Raw genomic sequence first — 16,487 nt, forward strand, 5'->3', positions numbered from 1 at the left:
TTTTGGCGCGCAATCGATCCATTGAATGACGTACACACTCTTGTGGAAGAAATAACAGATCGGGCTGATGAACCTCATTCGGTACTTGGAAATGTTTCTAGGTACAGGTAGGTAAATTTGCCATAATGCTTGTTTAGCCATTCTTGAGAAGCAGCATGAGTTTTGATTTTTATCGGCCGCCTTACGTTTCCTATAACTGCCAGGACTGTAATATATTTTGTATAAAATCCACCCAGAACACATTATATCAATATATTTGTTATCCTATGAGAAGCTTTAACTCAAAGTGCAATTACGTCTTCATAACGCACTTAATGTTACATATGTAGTTAGGTATATTTAATTATACAGTGTGTTTGAGTTTTGTTCATAATTGTTGATATACATTTTGCATACCTGATTTTGTCATGTTTGTAAGTTATAAGAAGAAGCTTAGTGATGTTTGAGTTCAAAATATAGCCTCGTTTACAAGCTTGCAAGGATTTAAAAAAGAATTAACTTGAAAATGTTATGGAAGTTTCCATTTGAAATGACACACACCTGATGAATTTCAACGCTGCCAATTGCGTTGCCGGTCAAGAGAAAAAATATATATAAAAGGTTTGGTAAAGAGAATTTTTAATTCATGTCTTATGATCAGTCTCTTAGAATCTAACAAGTTTACGACTGTGTTCAGATATAGTTTGAGAGGAATGTTTTACATAATTTGTTGGAAATAACAACTTTCTCATTCCCTTTTGGACTTCAACACTACTTTGGGATTATTGTTAATTCAAAGATATGTTGCCCTATGTCATTGATGTTTCAGAGTATTCGAAACTACTTGTACAGTATGATATATCAAAACGTCTGGCATATCAGGACATTCAAGACTATTGAACTTCAATCGCAACAATCTATGTTCTTGGAAGTTGTGATAGGGCATTTAGGATCATTGAGGACTTAATACCCATAACTGTAAATGTCTTTGAATTTTCAGTTTCGTATTTTAGGGAAATACATTTGTTGTTGAATTGTTACTTAAACTGTTGGCTTTATTTCTTTCTGTTACATTTTTTAGACCTATTGCCTTAATGCTAGAATTCTTTCTCCAAGTGTCAGATTAATCTCACTGACTGAGGTCGACAGGCAAATCAGAACATCGACAAGACAAACGAATAAAACAGAAAAACGTTTTTTTTTGTGCAAAACTGTACATGTCTGTTTGTATTGGATATATATATATATATATATATATATATATATATATATATATATATATGCAACATGAATCTATCTATATTATGCAACATGAATCTATCTATATGATGAAAGCGACAGAAACCAGAAACTTGCTCTCATCACATAGTCTGATCAAAACAGAATAAAGTATCAGCTGTGTATGGGGAGACGCGATATGTGAAAGAAGCCAGCCTACATGACCACAAGGAACCTATTTATGAATGCAACATTTCAGAAAAATCCACAATTGTTTTAGAAATTCATTATATATGCCAATCTTAACCATTCTTTAAATTTTTTCAGTTTTAAAGACATTCATCCACACTCTTTACAACAGAAATTCAAAATGTAATAATTTAAACAAAATACGCCAAATATATCAGTTTGCTGACCGTTTGCTTTATTTGACATGCTACATCGACTTCAAGGCGCGCTTCAAATGATTTAGACTTTTTTGCAACATGCACATCATGGTTCCAACATTACGACAGGAATATGTCACTGGACATTCATTTTTTTTTCGTTATTTCAATGATTCGATAGTAACTCCCCTTGCGTAACCTGCTATCTACATGACGTCTTTATGTCAATCGTTTCCCGCAATCATTTTATTTAAACTGGAAATTTAAATACATTGAAATAAAGAGCAAGGAACAACTAAGATAAATATTTTATATCGTGAAGGTAAGCATGTGTTATTTTTTGTTGTTGAACGTTAACTTTTAAGAACGTAATACCATATATATATATATATATATATATATATATATATATATATATATATATATATATATATATATATATATATATGCAGGATATTTCAGGTTGCTCCGAATTTTCTCCCTAAGGCCATTCCTCACAGATAATTTTCTTTATTGCAAAAGAGTCAAACAAATGTCAATGCAACAGACGTGGTCAACATTCGAATTCCCATTGTTTCCAGAATTTCTTTCAACAAGGCGTCGGAATATGAGATTAAAATTGTTAATTTGTTCTATTCAATTAAAAATAAGAAACGATTCAGCACTCTGTCAACAGTTGTTTTGTCGTTGACCTGAAGTGATCAAAACGCATTTGATGTTCTTACACTGTAGGAGTTTTAGAAGATGCTATGCTGAGTCATGCAAATAATTCACATCTGCCCCCGAAAGATGTGCAAAATGGTCACATATTGTCACGTCGTTACTGTATAGGCCAGTGCATACGTAGCTGGAAAGCGCTGAAATGGCCATCTATACTCAATTCACATCCCTAAAAATGTCATATCCCAGATGAATAAGATATCGTTTGCGCTAGATTAAAAACAAAACGTTCTTTAAGATAAGTTTTCTATATTTTATTTGTTATTTATGCTAAAGTCTATTTATTTTAGCTATTGATTATAAACTATAAGTCTGAGAACATTAGATAATGCAGTTCTGAAATAAAAACAATTGTTCAACGTACTGTCTGTCAGTAATTATATTTAAGAAAATTCTTTTTTGTGTAATGAAAATTATGAGTAAGCTTTCTTACTTAATATTTTAGAGTTGTGTGTGTATGCGCGTACATGACATTTTAAATATTGAATCGACGGATACCTATCTATGAAGCAACTTCATCAAAGTTGTCTATAAACAAATTTAAATGAAGATGCTTAGTTTTTAAGTGTTTGACAAATCGCTATTGACAGGTCATATGTTAGTATGATTTGGTCTAGGAAGTGGAAAAAAGAGAGTGCCTATAATATAATAGGCCTTTCGAACAGCTTAAAACTCTTTCAAATGTGGGTATTCGTGATTTTGGCCGGAACTAGAGATATGTCATAAAACGTGTTACCGCAGGTACCTAGACCTCAGGCAGCTTTGTATTATGTTGTTATTCTTCTACTTCTTCTTTCTTCTTGTTCTTCTTCTTCTTCTTCTTCTTCTTCTTCTTCTTCTTATTATTATTATTATTATTATGTTTTGAGCAAGATGTATGATATTTCACTTTAAAGAAAAAAGACGAATAAATGGTTGTGTGCCTAGATATCTTTCCCGCACCAGTAGCACATATATAATGCATAAAAGAAGTACATATAATTAAATAGTTCAATAAGAATATCAGCTAGATATATTGGTGGAAAAAACCCATAATGTAGCAACAAAAGAATAATAACAAGTGTAACCAATTCTATTTGTTGAATCATTGGTGAACCATTAATTGCTTAGGTAATTTCTATACACCCGAAAGCATAGAGCATACATATAAAGCAAGAAAACAGCAGTTTCAACAGTGAGAACCCTTCCATCTATAAATATTAATAGATATCCTTTCTGCTACAAAAATAATAACAATAACAAATACAATAACAACGACTAGTGGTTGCAGTAGCTTAATTATCTCTTTCAATAGCTACTACTGTTTATACTACATTTTTTTTTTCAATCAAGTCAGAAAGAATACGTCGACCGAATTGAATAAATGGTAGTTAATATGATTCATATATGCTTTTTTTTCGCTTACTCAACCCAACCACGCTTTAAGGACGTTTTTTTTAAAAGTAAGCAAGTCCCAAAAACGATGGAACCAATACAAGATTAAACCCCATTGCAGAACTTTGTTGATTTAAATTATGTTTAAGTTCTAAATTGTCCTGTGCAGGATGCCCTTTTCCATTTGTGATGCCCAAATCTAAAGTGTACCGTGTACAGCTAGCTCAAGAACTTTGGAATTGTTCAATAAATCAACTAGGAATTTATCTTGTGTTTTGAAAGAGACGGGTCTAAATAAAATAAATTCGTGTTCCAGATTGTGTCTAGTCATGCCATATCTGGTGATTGAGTCACAGGATAGATACATATTACATCCGTTTCGTTTGTTTCATACTTCAATATGCAAAATAAAAAGCCCAAACAAAAGAACACAAAAAAAAAAAAACCAGAACAAAATAAAACAGAAAAGAACAAGGAAACCAAATAATCAATAAACAAAATAACTGTTATCAAGGTCATTTCCAAATAAAGAACTTTTATCGGATGCGTGACTAATGGTGAAATGTTTTTAGGACATAATCGTCTGATGATGGTTTTATCTCCCAATATGATACTGCAAAATTAGGCTTAAATGACTCGGACCACATTCACCTGCACATATCAACGTTGGGTATAAGTTATACTTCTCGTATAAGTATGGAAAGGGAGTTTATCGTAATAATTATTGCAAAGTTTTCGTAGGAAATCAGATTTCTTCTGTCATCTGAGAGAAATATATAATTAATGGTTAGTCCTTTTTTGTTATCATCATGAAAGTATAATGTTAGTAAAACAATCGGAGGACAAACTTATAATTTTCATGTGCTATCATTTAATAGGCTGTTTACACCTTTTTGATGTTCAAATCGTACCATATTTATACTATTTTAAGTCTTATTTTTTCATATCTTAGTTTTGCTCTCATAAACTAGCGACTGCCGAATTTTTCTGTGAATATTTTGCGTAATCAAAATTGAGTCATACCGCATGACCATCGGAATTTTAGAATGAATCGGATTCAGTGCAGTTTTGGTAAGTCTCCTCTAGCAATGATCTGAATAATCATTTATATCTTTAGGAATGATATTCTGCCAAATTGTCTGGAAAAGTTGATTAATATATAATAGTCTGCATCGGCTTTATTCGAGATTCTTCTAATCAAATCATGTGATCTACTTTTTCTGAAAAGTCCACATATAACTGGTTAAAATATACTTTATATCTTCAATATTCATGTCGCATAATCGTAGGTTAGCCAAAAGTACTCAAACTACATGAAAACATTTCGTGAAAACATAATTAACCGTGTCTACGCAAGCAATAAATCTCCAGTAACGCACATGAATGATTTGTATTGAAAAGCAGTGTGTGTTTTCAGCACTTCTCCAATAGGAAACAATATAAATTCAGTGATGACAACTAAATCAAGCAATACATTTTGACTGTAATCTTTATAGACGACAAAGTAGTTTCGATGAAGATACAATGATTGCCACACTGGTATTTATCTCTTGCACATGTCGGCGGGTACTTAAATATTGAATTGTACGGAAAGGATCAGTCATCACTCATATGTAATTAGGAATTGTCCAGATAATCACTGTCATGATACAGGTAATTCAACCAGTCAATCACACTAATTATTCACCATCATCATCATCATTACCATTATGATCCATAACGACAATTACACTAAGTCGGCCAAGAAGTATATGCTTTTGCTTTCTATTGAATTTGGTCATAATTGCAAGTTGCCTTTACATGACCAGACTCCAGAAAAGGGTTGTATTTTACCGTATGTTTTGTCCTTGCTTTAAATTATTTTGTGAGTTCCTCAAACGCTCATATAGTTCTTACATTTAAATGGTAGAATCAGTTGATTTGTAAATAGACGTTTGCTGAAAGACCAGCGATACGTTTGTCCATCAGTCAGTCACACGTTATTTTCAACTATTCAACTTCTAAACCTTTTATTGTAAAGGATGAAAGACGGTAGAACTATACATTGCCTTTAGATGGTACGTTAAATATAAATCTTCGGCTCCGATCTTCAAGTCAAGACCTTGGTCATAACTGTATATTTTACATTTTCTTTCATATATTCCTTTCCACGCTTTCAAGTCGTTGGAGATTAAACTGGTATAATTTGGCATTTTGATTAGATAGCTTGACACATGTCATATAGTTATTTTCATTTAGAAGTCCGGGATAAAGGGCTTAAGTTTTCCTCACTGCCCAGATATGTTAGTAATAAGTTAATAATTAATTGGTTTTATTATCTTTTCCGTCAACACTTTATCGTTCGATCCATGTTATGGTTTTAGGTATTAAACATGATATACATGTAAATTTATTGCTAGAAATTGTGCGGCATATTAGGTTGCATCGGGTCTTACCTTCAAGGACACTTCGTAATTTCAGAGTTTATAGTTTCCGGATCATACTTACATCTTTGTATTTTTCTTTAGAGCTGAGTTAGATCAAGGGCTGAATCCTGCTATATTAATAATCATAATCACTGTTATGTGTGTTACGTATCAACACTGCGTCCTCTTAGTAGGATTAAGAGCACGGCTTGGCAAGTTTCAAATCCCAATTGTATGTTCAATATACAGCGCGGGTAACACGCTGCAGACTTGCACAGAATGACGAGAATGAGTATCGTCTAACTTCTTCCTGTCATTATCTTCACATATAAGGTCATAGGTTAATTCTTTTAGTAGACATGTTGTGCTCCAAACTTGGCTGCAGGTCTTGAATTCAAGGTAAACTACCGATTATGTCAAAAATTCTTTTCTTTCTGCCGTTTGTGTTAAATGCTGTGTCACAAAGGTCACGTAGTCTTGTATATAATGACTAATTTACTTTGTCAGGAGGTAAAAGACCCCAATAACGTACATTTATTCATGCATGCCAACTCGACCTCTGACCCTTACAAAAATTCAAAAAGGTCATGTGCTAAATAATCTTCATTTGAATTAGGGAATTAGGGAATGCTGAAGTTTTGTTTATCGTAGATAAAATGACGTGTTGTCCTCAGCATAGAAACATTATGAAAGGGGAGTTATATATAATCCATGACAAAAGTTTAATCCTGACTGTGTCATTGGCTCGGTGAATACGACAATTATCTACAAACCATTATTTACGACAAACGTTTTTGATATTGTAACCTTATCAACTTCCTGTAAAGTGCTAGAAAAATTAAATTGTATTCACTATATTTTAGAACGATCAAACATACGTTTAATTATTATTTCTTATTTCCTACGCCTTTTAGAAATTAGTTACTAGAACAGAGGATCTCACCAGCTTTGCAAACAAAGGTAATCAAATGAGATATGTCTCAGATGGCTAGAGCTAAAGACGGGTGGAATTCTTTTAACATAATGTAGGTACGAAAGCGACGTATCATGTTCAAGGCTCAACTTGTGTGTAGAAACAACTTCTTAAATTTTCTCCTTAACAAATTTACAGTGCCAAAGTACATGCTGGCTGGGAAGTGGAGCAGACTGGTATCTGTTTCATAAGATTGTGAAGATCAGATTGATTGGATAAAGATTTATAGGGAAGATATTTTGAGAAAAGTGTAAGACTATTTTCTTATTGATACATGAATTTAGCAATTTGGCTCTGATCATTTTTGCTACATGTGCGACGACCAAGCCAGCGAGTTTGCCAGTATGTCTTGAAATGATATTTCAGTTTTTAGTGTTAGATTATCTATATCCTTCTCGATTAGAAATGTATCCTGAAGGCTAACGGATGCTCGGTAGCGTTTTATGAATAGTTTATATTGAAGGCTCGTCAATTGCATGCTATTGGTCTGTCATATTGATTGAAATAGTGGAAGTCAAGGCCTTTTCGCTGCTTAAATATCAGAGTGGTCTACAGTTTATGTGCTGTCAAGACTTTCAAATTTACAGAAGAGTTTGACAGAATTGTCAGATCCTTATTTAAGCTTACCAGATTCTTTAATTTGCTCTTTATCCGGTTTTGAGAATGAATCTGAATATATTCTATTTATTCATATTTCTTTAAATTTTCTTCTGCCTTGGCTTTTATGTCTTGATAAGCAAGGTATGGAATTCGTTGCTGATTTTAATTGTTTAACTGAATATATTAGAATATATTTAAGATAGGATAACCAAAACATTACTTTGTAACTTTAGCATTTTAAGATTTAAACGATAGTAATAAAGCCTAATGCCAGCAGGACTATGTTTGGTTTTGTTAATTTGTTTACTTTTCCGAAAATGCATGGAACGCCAGTCCTTCTGCTTCTTCGTACTGATAGTGACCTCTCACACATTGACTCACATTTGGTCAATGAGGGTTTTTTTAACACAACATGTGTATACCCGAGTCCACGACTACGATATACACTATCCCTTACCCTCTAAGTAACAGTAACTCCAGAGACGGTGGAATTCCTATTAAAACGGTCTATACTTTGTAATGTTTGTCGTGCTATTAGAGATACAGATATGTCAACATAGAGATTCCGTATATCAAGCGTTTATCCTAACAACATAACAATAATGTTTAAAATATGGAATTGACTGCTACGTTTATACCCGTCAGGCGATTGCACACTATTTATTAAGACCCAAATGTTTAATCTTTACGTTTCATATACCTACATTACTGGGAACATAGTCTAGTGACGCATCGATTTTGTTCAATCCACTTAAACTCTGTGCAAACAAACTGAACGATGTAGATCACCTCAGGTGAAATTCTTTAATATGACATTCATAAATATAACTGCTGTTACCGGTACACATTAAGGATTCCAAAGTTGGAGAAAAAATATTAAGTAATAGATCTAAAATAAAATAAATAATTGCGTATAAGATTATTTTATATGCCTTGTCTCATTTAATCAAATTTTCGTGTACCAAGATAACACAGATTTAAGGCGGACTTTCAAATGTAACGATCAATGATTGACGGCTAATAAAGGTGCGATTAATAAAATCAGCGAGCATTCCCGAAGAGAAAGTTAGAAAGACTGATATATATTACTTGATAATACTCATTTTAATTCTTTTTGACCTAATTCAATAAACAAAGTTTAAATTTTTTTTAAAATTTTGTATACCGTAATTGTGATTTGTCATGCAATACATATCTACAAAAAAATTACATTTATTTTTCTATTGAGGTTTTCAGAGTAAGAAAGTGATGCGGATATAACATGGGTTAAATATATTCGGTTTTATTCATTGATAATAAGACTGAAGTATGTTTCTGTCAAGTCTTCTTACCTTCAAGGGATACAGACATGGAAGATTCAGAGAAAAAGAAAGAACTTGTGCATTAATTGAAAACACATTTGGGGCAATGTACAATAATGTGATCTTGGAACATATTGTATTACATATTTATGTAGCTATGCTCAGTTGTGATTTAAACAAACTCTAATAATTTTTTGTAAAAGTATGATATATAATACAGTATTCGAAATGTTGCGCGTTTTGATTGATAAATAAATGCAATGTAAGTGACTAACAATTTAACATCCATTCATTTTCATGTCAACTTTGTTCTTATTCTACGATATATATGTTGTCCGTTGCCAAATGAAGGATAGAGAAGAAACCTTAGTGTTGTTAGTATGTAGAAACGCTCTTCTTCTACTCTGATGCCATTAAGACTCTTGAGGACAACCTGAGGACAACGATAACATGGATGTGAATTAAATACTCCTCAGTAGCATTCCACTACACACGCGTGAGTAAAGTAGCGCTCATTAACATTATATTTTACTTCCAGGACCTTAATAGTCTATGCTTGTGTTTTGTTATTTCATTTTATTACAGACGCAATAGTTTACAGCACCTTACAAATCGAAGAGCTATTAAACCTGTTCAGTTTGGACTAATGCAAACATTGTCTTGTCTGGACTTGACCATCCGCTGTAAGTCATACACAGAATGATATCAAGGATCGATTATAATTCGACCACTCACTGGTAGTAAGCTACGTTTTCACAAGAGCTGTGCTAGCACTTGTCATCCTTTTATTACCCCGGTCTTCATCAACTAATTCGACCTATACATGATAAGAGTCTACAAAGCAATACACACTTTTCGCCCTGGTATGGGCGCCGAGAGGATGGCATGACGGTATTATACCTTTTTCTAAAGTCGAACTGTGTATTTGGTTAAAAGGTTCTGTTGTTTATCTTTAAGGATTTGGCTTTTGTGATATTATCTTTGGCTGAATTTCCATTTAGTTGGTATACCATTACGATTCCGAGGTCTTAACATAAGTAAAAGAAAGAAATAAGAAGTAACAAGCTTTCTAAATTTCAACAAACAATTTCTTTCCCTATAATATAAATTAAAAATGTAACAAGAAACGTAAGGGGACGTGAATTAGATCCCGAATAATCACATAATTACAGACAAGAGTACTGATAATTCAATCAAGTTCTGAATCAACTATAGTGGGAATATAAAGTAATCCAAACGCTGCAAGTGTAGATGTGCCTGTGGTGACCCGGGTAGCGGTGATGTAACAGCAGTCGTTTGTTGGATAGCAATAATACAATCCAAGCACTTGTTATATCCATTGAATAAATAATTTTGGATAAATACAATTCCAGCCCAAACTCACAAACAACGCAAAATATATATAAACAAGACCTCCCTTCGAAATGAAAAAAAAAATGATTTATGCAACAAACTTTCGTTTGACGATTAGTCAAATATATGCGTGATAATAATGATGGAATCCTAAGATTGATACAAATTATGCATGTAACAATACAATATTTCTATATGAGTGAAACTGAATCTGCAATTTAAGTATTGCTTTATTGGCATGCCTGAAGTCAAGAATGTTTTCATGCAACATCAGAATCGACTATGATAATCAGAGATTTTTGTTTTTCTTCTAGCAAACTAAAGTATAGGTGTTGTTATCACTAAAACAATCATGGGTTAAGGAGCTGAACTAATAAAGACTTCAGAGTGTTGCAATGCCGATATCAAAGCCAAACATTCCTTCTTGATTCTGGAATAATTTCTTTGATGCTTATTCAGTGTTATAGGAAAATAGTACAGTAGATGATCTACACCATTTTTGTCTTCTTAAATCAATACTACGCCAGTACCAACATCGCTTGTACCAACAGACATATTAAATGATTGACTGAAATTCGGAGCTGACCGAACTGTGCACCCTTAAATGTGACCATCTACTTATCAAAAGCCCCCCCCTCACAATTTTTAGACCAATTAAACTTGATTCGTTGATAATGATATTGCTCAGGGGTTCTGCAATTATGGAAAAACTGAAGCAAACATTCCCATAATATCCATCCATACCTAAATATTGCATCAGTTGCTTTTTAAAGATACGCACAGGGAATGCAGAGATAACTTTGACCTTAACATATCATTTTTTAACTGTACATCTACGGCATGTAGTAGAAATGTCACACAAGCATGCAAAACCTCCCTTTTGGATACAGTTATTGTCAAATTTGAACCAGTGAGCTTGTCAAAACAATTTCTGATTAGTCTCTAAGTAATTGTTCGTGTTGTAGTTGTAGATGACGACATCTTCGATGTAAGCATCATAATTATCTAGACCATATATAATAAGGTTCATTACAGGTTGAAAAGCGAACCTTTCGTCCCAAACGGCACAAAGTCCATATAGCGTATCGAATGCCGAAATTTCCGTAACCCGTTTTGTCAGAGAAATGTGTTAGAATTCTCTCAAAAGGTCAAATTTGGTGACATGTTTTCCTTTTCCTTTTATATCTCTTTAGTCATCGATTCTCGGCAATGGAACCCAATCTGTTTTGATCACGAACTTCACCTTTTAATATTCTGCACAAATGTGAAAGCATATGCTTTCGGTACAAGAATACATGGTGAACTACATAAATGTTTCAGCAAATGCTGATTTGTTTTCTCAAATGTTTTGTTTGAGAGGGGTCATCCTATGCAGATGTTGTTTCACATGCGTGGAATCTACAATTTCAACGTGATTTTATTTGTGTGTAGGAACATCTGTAAACTAGTGCAGCAGATATGAAAGTTTCTCGTCTTGACTATTCATAATTACACCGAAGTCATTAAAGTGATTGCATGATTATTATATGTCTATCAAAATACTCCGTTAACATATTTATATGGCAAAGTATTTTCGATTTTTGCCCCTCGGGAGGTTTGATGATATAATCAAAATCACTTAATTCATTTTCAACTGTGAAAGGACCATAATACATCGGTAAGAATGCCAGAACTCTATCATCATGCTGAGAACTTCTTTTCTTTGCTTTTTTGTCATGACTTAATTTCATTTTTCACTAAGTATAGTGCAAATTAGTCCTTGCAGTCTCACAAGCCTTTGACATATAGTATAAAATATATTATAAACAAAGTCGAGAAGAATAATTTATGTCTCCAAATTTGAAATACGTTTGTCACAGTCTGCCATTATTCTGCTAAATGGCTCATCAAATGGCTTAATATTTTGCAGATGAGCCTTAGGAATTTCGTACCATTTGAAAAGTGGTTCAAAACATACAGTATTTACAAACATCCGTTTTAAAATTTGACAATAAAAGTGATTCAAGTTCTTGATATAAGTCTTTTTGATCCCTAAATGTCCATGCAAAGGAGTTGCATGAGATGAACTAAGATGTCCCTGTCAATAAGACATTGAAACTCCAATTTGGTAGCTCGGTGACCTATATTCACTAGCATGTACCTCAGGCGGTCTCCATTTTCTCATAAGGACCCCACTTTTACAAAAATAACAAACATGTACTTTCGTGGCATCGGTTTCGCTTCTGGAAGAAACAGGACATTTTAGAATAATTTTCCTGTTCGACGACAAGTGATTGTCACTTGTCAACATGATTAGAAAAATGAGATAGAGTAGCAAAATGAGAATCACCTGTTGATTAGTCAGTACGAGGAACACATTTCTGACTAATACATGTGTCAGCCAAATGTATACGTCTCTGATCAAAATCATGTTCAAGATTTTATTTGTCATAACTCTAGAAACTGCAAAAGCTAAATATTAATCGATCCTAACAAGACTTGTCAGTTACAAGTGGATTTCCACAGCCTTTCCTCCGCTAGGTTGCCTAGTAATACGAATGAATATCCTCGATGGGTAAAGACGACACTATTCTGACTGTCACTGGTACTGATACTATACCTGATGACAAATGAAGAGGACCATTAACAAAGCCGCACTGTACTCATTGAAAGAATACTTCTCAGACGAAGACAACGAACCGTATACAAAATGTATCACTTACAATGTAAAGATGGATATGATTATCAGATCCACGCTTTAGTGATATATAACCGTTTAAGATGAATATTTCAGTATTTTTCATAATAAAATCAGTCTTCGGTTCGTTTGATCCAAGAAATGTATTGCTTCAATACATGTTAGAAATAAGAGCATCTGGAATAGATATGTCTTAATTCTGTTGCTTAGTTTTCAGTGTGCATGAATCATAAATAACGTGCCCTTTCGTCTTGCTATAGATACGCTTAGGATAAGTTAAGGATTTCAGATCAATCTTATGAGACTCCTTATTCCCCAGATTGGTGCAATAAATTTAGAAGTGCTGGTATTAGACTGAAAAAATTTTTTGCACTAAGACTGCTGAGTGAAACATTTAAAATTGAAAATAAATCTTTCTGAGATAAGGAATACTCGTCCGCTGCACGACCTGCATTTTCGCAGGCTTCCGTCTTCTGCTCCTCAAGGTAACTCTTAAAGCCACCATGTACGTTACTCTTTAACTCTTACACAAACGAGTTGTCTGAGACTGTCTGACCATGACCAACTTATCAAAAGATTGCTCTATATCTCTGGAACGTTCAATATGTTTTGTCCAGTTTAATTTTCATTGTTCCTAAACACTTGTTGACAAGCCTGAGGTAACTACAAATAAATCCTGAACATAGATTCCATAACTAGATGATAATCAGCACTCCACTGTACTGACGTGGAAGTGTAGATGTTATGAGCTTGTTTAAAAAGTAAAGTTTGTAATACCGTGGCCATTTTAGAGTGTTAGCCAGTTTTTGAAAATAAAGAAAATATTAATCTACGTCTTATTCTTTAAAAGGGGATACTAACCTAATACTCTTAGTAACATCGAAACTTGAATTTGTGTGTAAAGTGGGGATATGCATTCCATTTTCCAGCACTAATTCGATTAATCAGAATTGTAATTTCCGTTTTCCTTTTCTCTTTCTCTCTGTAATTTCTGATCTCTCTCTTTTTTCATATTGCCGTGTTATTTGTATTAACCTATATTCACTTTCACTTTCTCACGTTCCTTTTTCTGCAACTGAAATTTTGTTTGTCTCTCTATTTCCTCTTTCTGAGACTGAATTTGTCTTTCTTTCTTCTGAATCTCAAGCTTTCTTAAATGTTGCAGTCTTGTATTTTAATTTCAATTCAATGACTTGCAAGTTAGAGCCAGATGGAGACCCGCTAATCAAATCCAAAGCACTTTTATCAAAAACATTCCTTTCCACAAAAATTGGAAGAAAATACATAAAGAAGAATATGCCTCTGAAAGATGATATTATCTGGCAATTGTTGGCAATTTATACTTTTTCATGGAGTGCAACCCTTCTTGAGTATCATTTGAAAATACGTTTTCCACTTTAGACGACATTCTAAAAGCGTATTCGTTTCTCTAAAGATTTTGAAAATGTGAATTAATATCTGAAACGTAGAAAATGCGCAAACAAGTTAAATTTAAATTGGAAAGGCAAAATTTTGGAATATTTTTAAAGAAATTTATTTCCCAAGGACAAGCGTCCTATTTTCTACTACGACTCTGTGATCTTAAAATAAGTAATAGAAACTGATTAGAAGCAACACGCTTTGTAAAATTCAACAAATTGTTTATTCCATTTGAGTACAATGTGAAATTGTAAACAAGTGAAATTATAGTGTTACGAAAACTCGACCTTGCTTTTAGGCACATGAAATGACTGGCGTAAAAATTATAAAGTAATGAATACAGAAAATATTAAAATTGAATAAAATTTCTGACCACAGTGAGAAGAATTGAAATGGTTAATATCATAAACTTTCATTTGACAGGTAATATCCCAAATTTAAATGGGGAATAAAATAAGCGAGAAGATTAATGCTTGATCTGAAAAAAAAACACGATATTTTGAGCATAGACAAAAGTTAGCGTCTAGAAACAATCTCATAACAGAAACTTGTCTGAAGGGTTAAGAACAAGAAACGTTATACCAACGGAGCAAATACGAACATGAAGCTTTGCCTTTAAGCTATCGAGTCAATTTTATATACTCAAAAGAAAAATCAATAGCTCACTGAAATGCAAATATTTCATTGGTACAACCATTGGTTCCTAGAGGTTTCGTGAGCGCAGAAAACATCGGTAACATTGAAAATGAATTTGATTTTTCTGAATGTTTATGAAATACTGAAAGCAGAATGAGCTGAACGTAGCAATAAAAAGGGTTGGAGTAAATGAGAGGAAGGGAGACAGGCATGTTGAGATGTTGGCTATAATATTCCACATTCATCATCAGCAGAGGAGATGAAATCCCGCGAGGTGAGATGAATGCGTCTATTCGACATACACAACAAAACTAGAAAATTGGAATTTTAGTTTTACAAAAATCCAAAAATCTGTACATTCACAAGTACATATCTGTTATGTACAGACATACGTCTACTAAAAGACATGTTTGAAAAGTTTTCTAACAAAATAACATAGTTGTCCTAATTGAATAACAATCGTGGATTAGTTTCAAAAGGGGATTTTATCGTTACCTTTTTTATTTCCATTTTCCTCCTTTGATTCCAAATCTATAAAAAGAAATGAAAATAAGCTTGTATTAAGTCTAATAAGGCTGAAAATCGACATTAAAGATGGTCAACTTTCGACATACGTAAGGGTCTCAAAATTGACCTTGACTGAGCTAATATGATTACATGACATATTTAAATGTGGTTAAGCTTGAAAGTTCACGTAATAGCATTTCTTTCTGTCTCTCTCTGTCTGTATGTCTCTATCTCTCTCGTAAATTAAAAGAATTAAAGGATGAGGGTGGATCTGTTTATTTATAAGGTACTTTTGGTACAAACACTTACTCATCAGAAATATAAAATACAAATTTAATTTTAATATTTGAAGCTGTATATGAGTTTTGGAATAATTAAGCAAAACAGATGCATCGACAGACATAGATATATAAAGTACACCCCATATATCTCTAGCCTAATGACGTAATATTTTAACGGGAACTATTGTGAACAGGTCATAGGTCTTACACCTTTCTAAAACAAAATGAAGGGAAGTATCAAGGGCTAGATAAACACCTTTTAAGGAACAAATTATGGCGTACTAGGTGCAGATTGAAGCAACAGAACAAACAGAATAATAATGTGCAGGTTAAACATGGTTTAGAGATTGTTCCCCTTGTTGCATGAAACTTAAGGACCGCCCCTGTAATATTCAATGGGATTGGGGCTGGAGTTGATTTGCCCCAAAACAGCAAACATCCGGCCTGCTTATATATTCTAGAAATCCTCTCTTTAATTTGTGGAAAATTAATCATCTGATATTTAATTATATTAGTGTTACGTATATCTGATTTAATATATATTTTAATTTAATTAGTTTGTTTGTCAGTTTTACTTTTCTTTTACATGCTATTGTGATGTAAATTTATTCACTGGAGATGATATGTTTCCAGAAAATTGGTTGACCTGAATCATTCA

The sequence above is a fragment of the Sinohyriopsis cumingii genome, chromosome 18 (genome assembly GCF_028554795.1).
Source record: "Sinohyriopsis cumingii isolate HCF-2022 chromosome 18, ASM2855479v2, whole genome shotgun sequence".
In the NCBI taxonomy this organism is placed as follows: Eukaryota; Metazoa; Mollusca; class Bivalvia; order Unionida; family Unionidae; genus Sinohyriopsis; species Sinohyriopsis cumingii.